This window comes from Euphorbia lathyris, chromosome 2 (assembly GCF_963576675.1).
Source record: "Euphorbia lathyris chromosome 2, ddEupLath1.1, whole genome shotgun sequence".
NCBI classification, from domain to species: Eukaryota; Viridiplantae; Streptophyta; class Magnoliopsida; order Malpighiales; family Euphorbiaceae; genus Euphorbia; species Euphorbia lathyris.
This window is the reverse complement of record NC_088911.1, coordinates 73,611,827-73,629,021: the sequence shown is the minus strand read 5'-3', so window position 1 is coordinate 73,629,021 and position 17,195 is coordinate 73,611,827. Positions and strand designations below refer to the sequence as shown.

At 35.8% G+C, this 17,195-nt stretch overlaps 1 non-coding gene across 1 annotated transcript; it reads right to left on the bottom strand.

Annotated features, from left to right (window-relative positions):
* Positions 1 to 15,921: 15,921 nt before the first annotated feature.
* Positions 15,922 to 16,028, bottom strand: LOC136221267 (small nucleolar RNA R71). The gene has a single exon (XR_010685042.1). It is a non-coding gene; the product is annotated as a small nucleolar RNA R71 (small nucleolar RNA).
* Between the last annotated feature and the right edge of the window lie 1,167 nt (positions 16,029 to 17,195).

Genomic DNA, 17,195 nt, shown 5'->3' with positions numbered 1-17,195 from the left:
TACAAAATATCCCAATGAAAACAAATTATATAATGATAAAAAATATGTAAGGGTCCATTCAAATTCAATTCGCTTGATTTTAATAAATAGCATTAAAACTAGTTATACAGAAAAAAATTTGATAACACATTTAATTTTTCTTTGTAATAATTTACACAATATTTAAACCTCCAAACTACTATATAAATCAAATAACATTATTAAAAAAGGTAAGCTTATTTCAAATTCATGGATTTATTAAAGATTTTAGAAAGCACGAGATTTTTCTTAGGAGAGCTAGAATGTGATTGAAAAAACATCGTCACAAAGTGTAGTAACTATTTTAAAATTGCAAGATTATACAGAAAAAATATTATACAAGAACGGAAATGAATGATCATTACAAACATATCAACAGGGACAAAAGATTATGACTTCAATAACTTCCAAACACTATTATCAAGCAATTATAAATGTATGTTCATTAATTTAATGGTGCCTTCTATGCTTACTTTGTTTTTGACAAAGTAAGCTTTACTTTGTTTTTTCTATCATTGGATGAGCTTACTTTGTCAAAGTTCATCACCATCCAATGGTGGAAAAAACAAAGTAATGCTTACTTTGTTAAAAACAAAGTACTATATGTAAATGACATAAAATTTAAAAGGTATTAAAATGTTAAATTTCTGTAAAAAAATATTATCTACCCGCGCAACGCGCGGGCACAATACTAGTACTATTAAAAATCATGATTTTACACATGGCTAACTAATAATCTGACTTAATAGTTAATATTAACAATATCTTCCTCAACTATTAATTTCATATTATGCATCATCTCCTTGTGCCTATTAGGGCCACACACATCATGTTCCAAGTCATACTGAGTTGTTACACAACTCGAAAACTTGGTAGGATATACAAGGTTTGTTAATATGTCAACCGAATTTTTAGAAATATGAATCTTCTTGAGCAAAATTTGCCTTTTACCCACAACTTTCGAACAAAATGATATTGTATGTCAATATTTTGTTCTTTCATGAAACATTTAATCTTTTATCAAATGTATAATATACACCACCTCTTGTTTCGTTGTAAGTTCACGAAGCAAGAAAATGTCAACCATATTGTTCTTTTAATGGCTTCAAATAGTGTCATGTACTTTGCCTCTATTGTTGACAACACAACTCTAGGCTCTTGAAAAGTTTTCCAACTGATAATATTATCACCAATGGTAAAAAAAAAAAAAAGCATAACCCCTCAATTATCTCATCTTATCAAAGTCTCCAACGTAGTAAGAATCACAATAACCAACCAAACTAATAAGATCTTCCATATTCAAGAAAATAATTAGAGGTTTCATGCAAGCACCTCAATATCCACTTCATCATTTGTATGTAACGAGTGTACTTGTCCTTATATTTGTTCCGTAAGCATCATTTGCCTATGAAATAGAATTGTTGGCCAGCATTTATGCATGCACCACGTGGAGACATTACCTTGGAAATGTTCCTGATAGCTCCCTATTTTATAGAGTTTTTAGGATTGTTTTGGATTGTTTTCACTTTGTTTTTACTCAATTCTAGTATCATTTTGTTAGTTTTTAGTTAAATTCAGTATTTTTCTTTATTTATGGCATTTTCGGTGTTTTCAGGGATTTCCAAGGACTATTCAAGTATTTCCGAACCAGACCCAAGCTCATTGGAGCATTTTCGGACTATTTAGGGACCGTCAGAGCACTTTTGGGATTCATCATGGACCATTAGAGCATATTTCGGAAGCCCAATGACCTAAACAGACAAAATCCGGAGTTTTGCCCCAATTGGGACCTATCTCATCGAGACACATACATGTCTCGTCGCGATAGGCCCTCATCTCATCGAGACAGTCCTTGTCTTGACGAGACGAGGTGGGGAAAGGCGCACCAGCGCCTTGCCTTTGCTGAAGTTCGTGAATTAGAGCATTGAAACCATCTTTTTACTGCACAAAATGCCTATTTTACCCCAGAGACACTAGGGTTTCACCCAATCTCTATAAATAGGGAGCTACTCTCAGTCTTCCGGAGATGATTTTTATTAGCTATTCCAGTACATTATTTCTCAGTTTTACATTTTATTCGTAGCTTAGTTTTATTCTGTTGAAGAACAAGCTCAACGGGTGGAGGATCTACCTTGTTCATTGTAATTAATCAGACAAAAGGGTTTTAGAATTCTTTTCTCCTTCCCTTTTATCTATATTTTACTTTTAATCAAGAATGTGTTCCGTTATTCATGTTTACATCTCTGTTATGATTAGTTTGTCTATGAGCTAATCCCTATCCAATCTAGGATGGGGATGAAATTGGTTATATGAATATGTATGATTAAGACCCAGGGTTTATGTAATTACTCTTGATTGATCAGATGATGCATGCTTAATGCCTAGATATTGCCAGGAATAGGATTATTGCTAGAATGAGACTCGATGACGATCAACTTGCATGCTTTATGTATATAATTGTGCCTAATGCCTATAAACCTGACAAAGATAGGATTATAGATAGATAAGAACTTGACCATGGAATTATCTATGTTGAACCTGTGTAAATCTGACCTTGCTAGAGACCACTAGGAGTGTGGCTTCGTGACTGGTCCATGGCTTTAGTCTTAATTGTCAAGGAACCTACTGCTTTGCATGCCCTAAGTTATATGCCTAATCAAGTCGTTAGCCGAATGCATGTGAATAGGTTAGATGAATCTTGATCACATTAATCTTTCTTTTTAGGACAATTACCATTAATCACTAGTAGAACATAAGTCTGGAGTCCTTAAACTCATACTTAGGAGTTAATCAATGAATTCCCTATCCTAGATTGTAACCAACGTTGAATCACAATCCACCCTGCGACTTGTTCTGTTTATTGCTTTAATTAGATAGTTGTTTATTTAATCTGTTTCACAAACCATTTTATCACCAACTCCACTAAATAGTTAGATTAACTTGTCGAATTTACTAGTTAGGATAATAGTCCTTGTGGTTCGATCTCGTGCTTAGCACAATATTACTTGTTGCGATAGGATACACTTGTCCTATTAACTGCTATATACTTTGCGAGCATCAAGTTTTTGGCGCCGTTGCCGAGGACTATTGTAATTGTAATTAGTTTAAATTAGATTGGTATATTTGTTTATTTAGCTTCCTATGAACCGACGTTCTCGGAGTCATTCTCCATTCGGATTTGATCCTGAAATTGATCGTGTTTCTCGCAGGTTAAGGAAAGAACGCAAGGTGGCTTTGATCAGGCAGAGAGCCAACGAGGATCTTAACACAGCTATCCCTGAGGAAGGTTGTGAAGAAGAACAAATGGTTGATCGGTCTATCATGGAACTGCTTAAGGCGAAGAGGCCTACTACTACCTCTAGTATCTTTGATCCCGAGATCACCGCTGTTTCCTTCGAGATCAAACCAGCAATGATCCAGATGATCTAGAATTCGGGTCAGTTTGGTGGGGATTACCATGAAGACCCCAATACACACCTTAACAAGTTCATGGAGTACTATGGCACCTTCAAGTACAAGGATGTGACCCCTGAACAGGTTTTCCTAAAGCTGTTCTGATTCTACTTGAAGGATGATGCTGCAGATTGGCTGAGCTCACTTGCACCAGGCTCTCTCACAGATTGGGAAACCACAGTAGCCGCTTTTCTAGCAAAAAAATTTCCCTCCATCAAAGACTGCACAATTCAAGAGCGACATTACATCGTTCCGGTAGTTTGAGAGCGAGAATCTACACTTGGCTTGGGAGAGATTCCAGAAACTGTTAAGGAGGTGCCCCCACTATGGATTTGAAGTGCACCATCTTGTTGACCTGTTCTACTCATGAATCACTTCCGCTAGCAGAGCCTCACTTGATGCATCAGCGAAGGCAACCTTTTCAACAAGACGACAGCTCAAGCATACAGTTTGGTGAAAGAGCTAGCCAAGAGAAATGCACATTGGCAGATTGAGAAGCCAAGTCAGAGGAGGGGCGTTTTTTCTATTGCTGCCCTAAGTACACCTACAGAACCTGACCCACAGATAGCAGCACTTACAGAGAAGATGGACCCCCTAGTAGCTCAGCTGAAGACACCGGAAGCAGTGCCGAAGTGTGAGGTTTGTAGTGGCAGGCACAAGAACGTAGAGTGCCCGACGGTTCTTGAACAGGTGAACTATATAAAGCAGTTTGGACCCTACAAGACCCCCTAGAGACAGAATCATCCAGGGTTCAGTTGGTCCAACAATCAAGCGGCCTTAGGACCACCAGGATTCGTAGCTCCACCACCTCAGCAGAACCAAAACCAGGATTCAGGTAATATATATATATATAAATTTAGGCATGTCCGCCTTGTCTCGGCGAGACAAGAACCTGTCTCGCCGAGACAGGGGACTTCTCGTTGAGACAAAGGGATGTCTCGACGAGACGTCCCTCGGGGAGCACATCGACTATTTTTATAGCCACTGTGTCTCGACGAGACGAGCCGCCCAAGGCTATACTTGGGCGGCTCAGCGAGGGGTTGGCCGAACCAACCCCTTCAAAACCCCCAAACTTCCAAATTTAACCCTCCTAACCTCAATTATTAACCCTCATTCTCCCCTACCATCACATAACTCACCCATACACTCTCTCTCTCCTTAATCAATTGCTCTCTCACTCTCTCTCTCTCTCTCTAAAACCCTAACCTTCTTCCTTCCTCCATAACTCTCATCTCCTCAACTCCCACCTAATTAATTAGATTCCTAACCCCTAACTCCCAACTTCTCAACTCCCCACCATTAATACCTTCCAAATCCCTTCTCTTTCACCTATTTAAACCCTTCAAACCTCCAAACCTTTACCACCTCTTCCCCAACATCATTCCTCCTTCTCATTTCTTCATTTCCCACCACCTTCTTCAAGTCTTTTGGTTTGTAAGTTCAAATTTGGTTTAATTTTGTTGTGATTTTGGTTTAGGTTTGATTGTTGGTCTTATTTTGATTTTGGGGAACTTGGTTTATTTAGGAATTTGCATGCATTAGGAATTAATTTTTACTCTAACCCCTTTGTGATTTTGCTTTTAATTGTGTGGTAATATTTGTTTTTAGGGTTGATTTGTGCTAGTTAATCGTTTAATTTGAATTTTTGTTGGTTTTTGTTCTAATTAGCTTATCTAAAGACTATCACTAATTTTATTTTTGTTTGGGAGTTTTTGTTTAATCTTAGAGGGTGAGTTTAGTTGTTTTTGTTATTTTGTGCTTGTATTTTTTGTAGATTTCAAAGGCAGATCCAACCCGAAGATGCCTACGCCGCCGCATAGATTCACTCCCCAAGGAATTGGAGCCAATTCAAGGATCGTACGGGCCCGAATTTTTGAGGAACCACGACGCCCTCCTATTGTCCCCGCCCAAAATACCGACCAACCTTACCCATGTGCACTTTCACATAGGTACTTATGTCCTTTCCTATTACTTTCAGAAAATTAAAAATTATCAATGTTCAATTCCTCACTTCTTTGATTGGGAATGGTTAGATAAATGTGGGTTAAAAGCGAGTGTTAACACTCTCTTACGGAATGGGGTGGGACATAATTGATAAACGTCGGCGTCCCCTGTATCTTTTCTACATCTTAGAGTTCTACACAACTCTTCGATATGAGACCAACGATGAAGGGGACAAAATTTTAGAATTCCGCCTTAATAATACCCCATATGCCTGGACTGAAGAAACGTTTAATACGGCCTTCAAATTTAAGGAGGCCGATATTACTAAATGGGCAAAGGATTTATACCACAAAGCGTACTTCACTGAAATTTCTAGGGGTGGTCGTTACAGTAAATCCACTGCCACAAACAAGAGTCTGACGGACCCAATGGACCGTCTAATGCACAAATGGATTTCATATAATTTTTGTGGTCAGAGGGAGGCCGATAAGGTCACTGAAATGGACCTCCTTCTACTGTGGTGTATGAAAAAGGGATGGCCCACATCCTTTGCCATCAAATGGCTAACTTCCGCTTCAATAAGCAGACTGCATTCCCCTTCGGCTTTATTATTTCTCGCATTGCTTTTTGTGAAGGTCTTACGGATGAGCTGAAACAAAAGTCCAGTATTCCATTTTCACTACTTAGTAAATCTTATCTGCATAGGGCTAGTATAATCCACAACTCTAGTGTGTGGAATAGAGATTTTAATGCAGGTACAGGAACAGCTGGAGCCAGTTCTTCTGGTGCAGGTTCGGCAGATCTGATGCAGTCCAGTTCTGAGGAGGAGGACGAGGATTACCAGCCGGCTTATGGTGGTGATTTAGAGGAGCGGTTGGAGCAGGCTATTATTGTTGGCGAGCAAAACATAGCGGATATCCAGGCACTTAACTATGATTTTCAAGATTTCCGCTTGGATTTCAACAGCTTGGCGAGCGATATCCGAGGTTGGATGGACCGCCACCCCTAGGGAGTATTTTCTATCCTATTTTCTTTCTTGCACTTTACTTTATGCTTCGGTTTATGCCTTTCTGGAATAAATGCATCTCGTAAGTGTGGGGAGGAGTGCAATAGGATAGAAAATTTTGGATTTCTTTATGCCATTTTGTGTGACTTTGCATGTTTTACTTCTAGTTTATGTTGCATGATTGTGTGTGTATGTGTGTATTTCTAGAGACTTTGTTTGTTTGCTTTCAATTCTTAGGATTTCAGAGATTTTGTTTCTTTGTTTTCAGTTTTTAGGAATAAACAGAATCCTAGGCAGTTGAATATGATGCATTTAGCAAACCCGACAATACAGTTGAAATTGTGCTTGAAAAGTCTGAACACTCAAATGAAATTGATGCATGCGAAAACTTTTGAACAACGTTTGAATCTCCATATAGTATTATTTGCCCAAGATTGACATGGAACGAAACGTTAGTTGAGGCTAGGATTGATACAAATAATCCCTGAATGGTGAGCTAGAGCCATAAAGATCAATATTTTAGACTCAAATTTAGAAACAGTTAATCTCTTAGGTGTGGGATTACGTTTATTGTCATTGTGCTCATAAGAATTGCATCCAATACTAGTTGAATGTTGTGTTATTATTAAACTTGAAGTGATTAGGCAACTGATATAGGTCAAAACCCCTTATCTTTGGGTACGGTTTTAGGACGGTTTTTAGCGTTATTTTATGAATAAGCGAGCAATTCTCGCATTTATATGCTTTTGTGTGAGTTAGTTAGAAATTGTATATGTTCTATCTACTTTTCGTTGTTTAGGCTCGTTTTCTAATTATTTTAGGCAAATATGGCCAAATTAGCATGTACGTTAAATGTCCATTATCTTTTATGGATAATTGGTCCGCCAAAAGTCACACCAAACGGAGTGTTTACTCAAAAACAAGCGATTGGCGGGTCAATTTAGCCTCGGAACTAATGTTATTTGGAGTTTACGTGCATGTGCAGGTTAAAACAGGAACGAGTTCGGGCGAAAATTGCGTTTCGGGACATCCGGCAGTTGCACAAGGCGTTATGGGCATTCCCGCTCATCGAAATGGCCTTTTTATGGCCAGATCGGCGAGCGGGCCCCTAAGGGGCCAGCTCGCCGAGCTGACCTGCGGGAATCATTCAATAGACTGATTCCCGGCCCGACGACGCCACGATCGACCCCACGTCTTTCCACCTGCAAAAGGAAACGAATTAGGTCAGAAAGAGGGCCCGAACCGCGACTATAAATAGGACTTTCTAATTGTAAATTAGATATCTTTCATTCTTGTAATTTTCCTTAGCTTTCACGCTTGAAGAATCCTCTCCACCTCCTACATCTCCTTCAACCTCCATTGAAGAACTTCCGAAGCTCCGCCCACCGAGGATTGTTCAAGGTCCATCTTTAAGTCCTAGGAAGACGCCTGCAGCGGTAGACAGGTTCTCTGAAAGGGATTTTCTCATCCTTTTCATAGTTTGTTTAAAACGCTTGATACAGTCTATGAATCCTAGGCTAATTGAATACATGTGACAATTTCTCTCCATCTTTAATAATATTATAGTTTTTGTTCTGTTCATATTGATTTATTGATTTAATCTTTGTCTTACGCTTTACTTGATTGGTTTAACTCATTCAAAAGTCCAAAAATTAAGTTGGCACATATTGCGAGCCGAATCTGACCTAGTCAGAGCCTAAGGGATTGACAACCTCTTAGTTGATGAGGCCCAAATTGCTGAGCCTTAGAGCTAGTATCGCCCTTACAAAGGAATCATGTGCTAGGGACGTCAGGATGATAAGTAGGTTTAATCGCCTCGAGTATAAGTGACTAGGGTTAGGTTTTTAATCAATTGCCTTAGCAATTCTATCTTCATTATTATCGTATCATCTCATGTTCCTTCGGGTAAATTCATTAGTGAAAAATCAATTAGGAGTAGAATAACATAATTAGGGGTAGAATAACTTAGCTAGGAGTAGCATAACTTAACTAGGAGTAGATTAATTAAACAAAACAAATTCAAACCCCCCATAGCCTAGATAACACCTGAGACCTAGAAATAAAGATTATTTAGCCTAAACCATTCTATTTTTTCCTAAAAATCAAGACAAATTAGTTGCCCCTTAATCCTAGTGAAAACAACAAAACAACAGATATTATAGAACAAATAGAGTATTTTCTTCTAAATTCTCCTATGAGACTTAGTACCTGACACACTACTAAGAGGGTTAGGAAAAATTCAAATCGTCAATCAATTTAAGTAACGATTTCTCTTCAGAATCTCCAGAACTAAAAGTTGTAGAAGGTTCTCCCTTATAAGAAAATGCATTAAAATGCACTTTCTTACTACCTTTCATCATTTCATTTTTTTAAGTAAGAAAAAAAATAATGAATAATGAACACAAAAAAAATAATCGAGCACAATACAAACGAAAACCTAATATAAATATCAAAGAAACCAAAAGAAAATCAAATGAGAAACAAATGAAAATGATAGAGCTGAAGAGCGAAAAAATAACTAATTAGATAAGAAACGCCAAACAACATAAAATAAAATAAAAAGAGCAGGATAAAAAAAAATTGTATTTTTAGAAATAACAAATCAAAAGTCACGTGTAAAAGCTAAGGATAGTTGTTCGCCAGAGTATAAGCTCCAAATATTGTATCTTAGATAATTTCATCATTGCATTGAAAGAAATGAAAAAGACGAGAAGCGGATGTTATATATGTCTAATTTTATCATTCTATCAATCAATAAAATTAGGATGTCAAGTAATGGAATTATAATTTCATAGCGATATTGTAAAAATAAAGAATATTGTTAGAAGAATGTCAAATAAATATATGTGCAATGAACTAAAAGAAAAGACAAATATAACTCAAAGGCTATGTGGTATTCATATGACCAGGTACATATTTATGAGAAAAAACATTAGATCAAACAATTAATTAATCTCTATATTTTTACTTAATATACTAATATATATATAGGAGAGGGCTCTTGTGAGAACCCTTTCTTAGGTGAGAACCACTCAAAACTACGTAGTTTTGAGTGTAAAAATTAATTAAAAAACACTGATGTTGCTGCTGGGGTTCAAACACTAACCTCCTCACTTACACTCCACACTCCTTACCACTGAGTCATTTGCTTTTCTTATGTATTATGTTGCGCACTGCTTAATATATCAATGCTCTTGTAGCTTCTATTGTTTAATATTTGATGCATGTACTTATTAATATTGATTAAATTTGCATAATAATAAATTATTAATAGAAAAAAAAAAGAAATTTGCATAATAATGAATTATTAATAGAAAGAAAATGTCCATAATAATGAATTATTAATAGAAAAAAATCCAAAAACATGCTCCAATTTCTTATTTATTTAATTCCTTTATATTTTTGTAATTTATGTTATATAAGAAAATATATTTTTTAAAACATACGTTAGAATATATATTTTAACTTTTAAAACACGAACTATGAAGTTTAGAACGTACGACATATTTTTTAGAACATACGTTATGTTTTTTAGAACATGTGTTATGTTTTTTCGAACATGAGTTATAAATTATATTATAGAACAAATGAAAAAACGATCCAGATATCTACTGATTTTTTAGAACATTATACTTAATTTTTAGAACACAAACTATATATTTTTTAAAACATACGTTATAACATATATTTTAACTTTTAAAACATGAACTATGAAGTTAGAACGTACGACATATTTTTTAGAACATAGGTTATGTTTTTTAGAACACGTGTTATGTTTTTTCGAACATGAGTTATAAATTATATTATAGAACAAGTGAAAAAACGATCCAGATATCTACTGCTTTTTTTAGAAAATTATACTTAATTTTTGGAACACAAACTATAAACTTTAGAACATATGTTATGTTTTTTAGAACATACATTATGTTATTTAAAATGTGAGTTTTTTTTTTTGAACAAAAAAAAATGGCACATATATTTACTATTTTTTTAAAACATTATATTAATTTTTAGAACACAAATTATAAAGTTTAGAACATATGTAACAATATTTAGAACATCGTCCTTAACAATTTAAAACATAAATTACAAAAATATAGAGGAATTAAATAAATAAGAAATTAGAGCATGTTCTTGGTTTTTTTTTCTATTAATAATTAATTATTATGCACATTTGTTTTTTTCTATTAATAATTATTATGTGAATTTAATCAATATTAATAAGTGCATGCATCAAATATTAAACAATAGAAGCTACAAGGGCATTGGTATATTAATCAGCGCGCGGCAGAATATACAAGAGAAACAAATGGCTCAGTGGTAAGCAGTGTGGAGTGTAAGTGAGGAGGCCAGGGTTCAAACCCCAATTTTTTAATTAATTTTTACACTCAAAACTACGTAGTTTTGAGTGGTTCTCACCTAAGGAGTGTTCTCACCTGATCCCTCCCCTATATATATAGATATCCAAAACTACGTAGTTTTGAGTAGGAAAATTAAGAAAAAATACTGCTACTTATTAGGGGATTTGAACCAAGGACCTGTTCACCAATACCTTGTTGTTTACCACTGAGCCAATTGCTCTTTTTGTATATTATTTCGCGCGCTGATTAATATATCATCTGCCTTTTAGCTTCTATTGTTTTTTTTGTTTAATATTTGACGCATGCACTTATTAATATCGATTAAATATGCATAATAATGAATTATTAATAGAAAAAAAGAGAAATGTGCATAATAATGAATTATTAATAAAAAAAATCCAAGAACATGCTCTAATTTCTTATTTATTTAATTCCTTTATATTTTTGTAATTTATGTTGCATAGGAAAATATATTTTTTAAAACATACGTTAGAACATATATTTTAACTTTTAAAACACGAACTATGAAGTTTAGAATGTACGACAAATTTTTTAGAATATACGTTATGTTTTTTAGAACATACGTTATGTTTTTTAGAACATGTGTTATGTTTTTTCGAACATGAGTTATAAATTATATTATAGAACAAATGAAAAAACGATCCAGATATCTACTGATTTTTTAGACCATTATACTTAATTTTTAGAACACAAACTATATATTTTTTAAAACATACGTTATAACATATATTTTAACTTTTAAAACACGAACTATGAAGTTAGAACGTACGACATATTTTTTAAAACATACGTTATGTTTTTTAGAACACGTGTTATGTTTTTTCGAACATGAGTTATAAATTATATTATAGAACAAGTGAATATCTACTGATTTTTTTAGAACATTATGCTTAATTTTTGGAACACAAACTATATATTTTTTAAAACAAACGTTAGAACATATATTTTAACTTTTAAAACACGAACTATGAAGTTTAGAACGTACGGCATATTTTTTAGAACATACGTTATGTTTTTTAGAACACGTGTTATTTTTTTTCGAACATGAGTTATAAATTATATTATAGAACAAATGAAAAACCGATTGAGATATCTACTGATTTTTTTAGAACATTATACTTAATTTTTGGAACACAAAATATAAACTTTAGAACATGCGTTATGTTTTTTAGAACATACATTATGTTATTTAGAATATGAGTGTTATAAATTATATTATAGAACAAATGTAAAAATGGTCCATATATTTACTATTTTTTAAAACATTATACTTAATTTTTAGAACACAAATTATAAAGTTTAGAATATATGTAACAATATTTAGAACACCGTCCTTAACATTTTAAAATATAAATTACAAAAATATAGAGGAATTAAATAAATAAGAAATTAGAGCATGTTTTTGTATTTTTTTCTATTAATAATTCATTATTATGCATATTTCTTTTTTTATTAATAATTTATTATTATGCACATTTAATTGATATTAATAAGTGCATGCATCAAATATTAAACAATGGAAGCTAAAAGGGTCATAATATATTAAGCAGCGCAACACATAATATACAAGAAAGATAATTGGCTCAGTGGTAAGTAATATGGAGTATAGATGCAAGGTCCCATGTTCAATCCCTCCTAGACAGCATTGTTTTTTTTAAAATTTTCTTACCCAAAACTACGTAGTTTTGGGTGGTTCTCACCTAAGATGAGTTTTCACCTAGGAAAGGGTTCTCACAAGAGCCCTCTCCTATATATATATATATATATATAAGTTTTGTAGTAAGTTTTTCCTTTTTATTTTTGTATATGAAAATAGAAAATTACCATTAGTTATATAAACTGTCTTTAATTTTTTTAAATTTATTCAGCATATTTATTGTTAGCGATATTTTAGCAATATACTTATTGTTAGCGATATTTTTACCCAATGCCACCACACTCCTTTCTCAGACATAGTCTCTTCCAAGAAGCCCAATGGATTTTCCTCTTATCAACCTTCGAACCCCACCAGAAGGAGTTCATCATCCTCTAGAGCTCAGTACACAGGGAAACTGGGAGAATGAAAATACTCATACAATAGGTTGAGATTACTTGGGCCAATAATTTGAGGAAAACTTCATGCCCTACTTAGGATAACAATCTAACATCCCAATTAAAGAGCCTCTGCCACATTTTATCCCTCAAGTAGCTAAACACTGATATCTTTTTTGGCCAATTAGGAAAGGGAGGCCTAGATACCTGCTTATGTTGAGCAAAGATGAGACTCGAAGAATTTGCTTGATATTCTCTTAAAGCATGGGCATTAGAACTGAACATGATGCTCTATTTCTAGAGATTCAAAGCTTGCCCTGGGATGTTCTCATAGTACAACAGTAACTCTTTCATCGTTTGACCTTCCACCGTAGAGGTCCTGAAGAAAAAAAACTATCATCAGCGAACAAGAGGTGAGAGATACGGGGTGCTTACCTGCTAACCTTGCACCCATGGATAATGCCTCGAGCTTCAACTTGCTTCAGAAGAGCTGGTAGGCATTCTGCACATTGAATAAACAGGTAAGGAGATAGGGATCAGCAAAATAAGACTTAGCAATTTCGCAAAGCATGTTAGTACTTGAAACCCATTCCCCATCCGCACCATGCAGCTTCGTAAGAAAATTCATCTTTCTTCGCCCTAAAGCAAATGCATGAAAGAACCGAGTATTTGCATCTCCCTCCTGATGCCACATGACTTTTTCCCTTTGTTGCCAATGATCTTCCTCACATAAGAGAAGATTGACCAACTTATACGGACTGCCTCGTACTCCCCATTGTCTATACTCATTTTATTGGTGCGCAGCTGTTCGAGTTTTTTTATTACAAGACTTACTTTCCTTTGTAAAATTAACATCCAAGTTGTGGCCCCACTAAGATAATCTAGACGTCATAATTTGCAACCTACTTTCCACCGAGCCCCCTCATACCATCCTGTCAAGCCTCCCTCACGACTTCATGCAAGCCCTCTTGACGTAACCATTTATCTCAAATTTAAACTAACGATTCGGCCTTAACATCAACTAAGCATCAATTTAAAGAATAATTAGTGAGTGATCTGATGTCAGTGCAATGGTATTGTATGGAGTACATTGCAAAAACCGAGACATCCAATTATCCGAGACAAAACACCTGCCAAGTTTCTCCTACACTTCGTTAGGTTTACTGTTAGGCATGAATTTGACTACAATTAAACATATTATTAGTGATAAATTAAGGGTGTTTTAGGCGTAATATTACTTAAATGAAGGACTTATAAGTGTTTTATGCAGATTTGAAAAGATTAAGTCAAAAAGGCTGTTATGCAGCTTGTTTTGCAGCATCCAAGAGGAGACGTGCACCCTTTGATCAAACAGTTAAACGATGTGTACCTGATGACGGATAGCGAGTTGACAGGCAGGCAGGAGCGGGCAGGAATGGGCGACTAAAGTAACATGATGACAAGAGTGATCGACCCTTGAGTGTTCAAGGGTCAACATATTTTAACCACTTCTAGATATATCTGATACTTTGAACAATCTTTCCTTTTGGTAATATTTTGTTAACATTTTGTGTACGAGTTTCCTTTTCCTTCTATTTATAAAAGTAGTCAAGGGAAAGGAAAGAGGATCTTTTTTGGGAGGACAGAAGATAGATTAGTTTTTAGAGAGAGAAGCTCTCGAAGATCTTTCAAGCTCCTTTCATGGAGTTTTGTTTATGTGATTTAGGTTGTTCACTCTTTAGAATGAGTGAGTAGTCGTTTTGAACGGGTTCGGCCAGTTAAGGCCTGTTATGTAAGTCTTTTATTTTCTTATTTATGAATGAATGGTGATATATTATGTCGTGTTTGAGAAAGTTATCATTCCATTGCTATATGCATGTATGTTAGTGTTGGATTAATGATAGGGAACTACTTTCATCTTCACGGAACTATTTCTCAAACGTCCAAACCCCCGAAGCAAGAATGTTAGGAGGTTGTATCAATGGTTTTCTTAATAGAAATGTTGTTTCAATCGTAATGCAAGAAAGAACCAACTTTAAGGACGCTTAAGGTTGTAGTACGCCTTAGAATCTTAAGAACACATGAGAGTTGACTTAAGTGAGCTTTAAAGCAGCGAACTTGACTTCACTTTACGTCATTCATGAATAAATATGATGTTTAGAGACTGGAAGTAACATGTTCTGCTAGGACCTAACCTGTTCTATCTTTTATCTTTATCAAATACTCATTTTTATAAGCTGAATCATTTACTTGGTTACCCATTCACAATATCTCTCAATATAAAGAATTCACACACCACGAACACCCTGTTCTGCAAGGTTTTTCTAGTAAAATTTGGTCATCAATCCCTGTGGAGACGATACTCTATTTATCACTTTATTACTTGTATCTAGTGCACTAGCTAGAGTCTGTTTAGAGGACAATAAGTTTTTGGCGTCGTTGCCGGGGATTGAAAGCAACAAAGTTTATCTAAAAATTTCTGTGAAACAAGGTGTTTTTAATCTGTTTGTTACGTAGTGCAGCCAGAAGCAGTTTCTCTTACTGTCTATGCGCAGAGCTGGACCACCAGTTTTTCCTATTGATCTTGAACTAGAAAGAACGTGTAGACGAAACCAAGCGGGAGCTCGACGAGCAAGACAAAGAGAAAGACAAAGAGAAAGAAGGATGGCTGGAAGAATACCAGAACAACCAGTTCAACCTCCTCCTGAAGAAGAAGGAGAGAACAACAATCCACCAATCATGATAATCAGATATTACTCCAGACCTACCACGGAAGGACACTCGTTGTGTATTGTGTTGCCTAACGAAGGGAACAACATGTTCGAAGTAAAAGCATCCATGATACATATGTTGCAAGCAGGTGTGCAATTCAGTGGATACCAGTCGGAAGATCCAAATGGACATATCCAGGAGTTTATTACGCTGTGCAACACTTTTCGATCAAACCGAGGAGTCTCCAATGATGTGATAAGGCTGAAGCTGTTTCCGTTTTCTCTCAAAGATAAAGCAAAGAACTAGATAAAGAACCTACAGCCAGGGACCATTGCAACATGGCAGGACATGGCCAGTGCTTTTCTAATGAAATACTTTCCACCTAGACAGGTCATCAAACTCAGAAATGAGGTGTCCCGTTTCGTGCAAGAAGAGGATGAATCCTTGGCCGAGGCATGGGAAAGGTACAAAAAGCTGTTAAGAAGGGTACCAAATCATGGCATCCCCATGTGGATGCAAGTGCAAAATTTTTACAATGGAGTCACCAACACGTACAAAATCCAGATTGAATCCATTGCGAATGGTAACCCCGAGGATCTTGAACCACAAGCCTTGTACGACCTCATTGAAAAGGTGGTAAGCACAAGTTATAATTGGCACTCAGCTAGGAGTGAAGGAAAAAGAACGGCAGATGGTGACATGGTTTCAAAGCTGACGACCCAAGTGGAACAGCTTGCTAGGCAGATCAGCAAGATCAATGTCTCATCCATTCATAGTGAACCACCATTTAATGATGTTTGTGATTTTTGTGGAGGGCCTCACTTCAACATCAACTGTCTTGGAGTTAAGCAAGGAAAAAGTGAGCAGGAACAATGTGATTATGCTGGATACAATCAACGGAACCCACCAAATCCATACTCCAGTACATACAATCCAGCTACAAGAAATCATCCAAATTTCGGATGGACTGGATAGCCAAACTAGCAGGAGCAACCTAGATACTAGCAACAACAAGGAGGACACTATTAGAGGCAGCCGCAACAGCACTACAAACAGCCTGTTCCACCCAAGGAGGATGTAGAACAAGACATGAAGACCATGATGATGCAATTTATGAAGCAGGCACAGGCTTCCATCAAGAGTTTGGAGACACAAGTACATCAACTGGCTGCTTCATCATCAAAAGGAAAAGAGGTGATGCTGAGTAATACCGAACCAAACCCTAAAGGAGATGTCATGGCTATCACCCTACGATCTGGTAAGGAAACTAATCCTCCTTTGATGACTAATAAGAGTGCTGAGTGTGCAGGTAGTTCCGGAGTTAATGAGAAGAGACAGGAACAGACTGTTCTTGACCAAGAGAAGCCAGCCGAGACAGGTCTTACATCTGACAATGATCAGGAGGAACTAGGGAAGAAGTACTATCCACCTCCTCCCTATGTACCACCTGTACCATATCCGACGAGGCTAGTGAATAAGAAGCTTGAAGAGCAAAATTCAAAAGTGCTAGACACCTTGAGGAAGTTGCATATCAACATTCCCTTTGTGGAAGCACTTGCACAGATGCCCACATATGCAAAATTCTTGAAAGATATCTTATCTAATAAGAAGAAATTGGAAAACATCTCGATGATCCAACTGAACAGGGACTGCTCATCAATACTACAAAA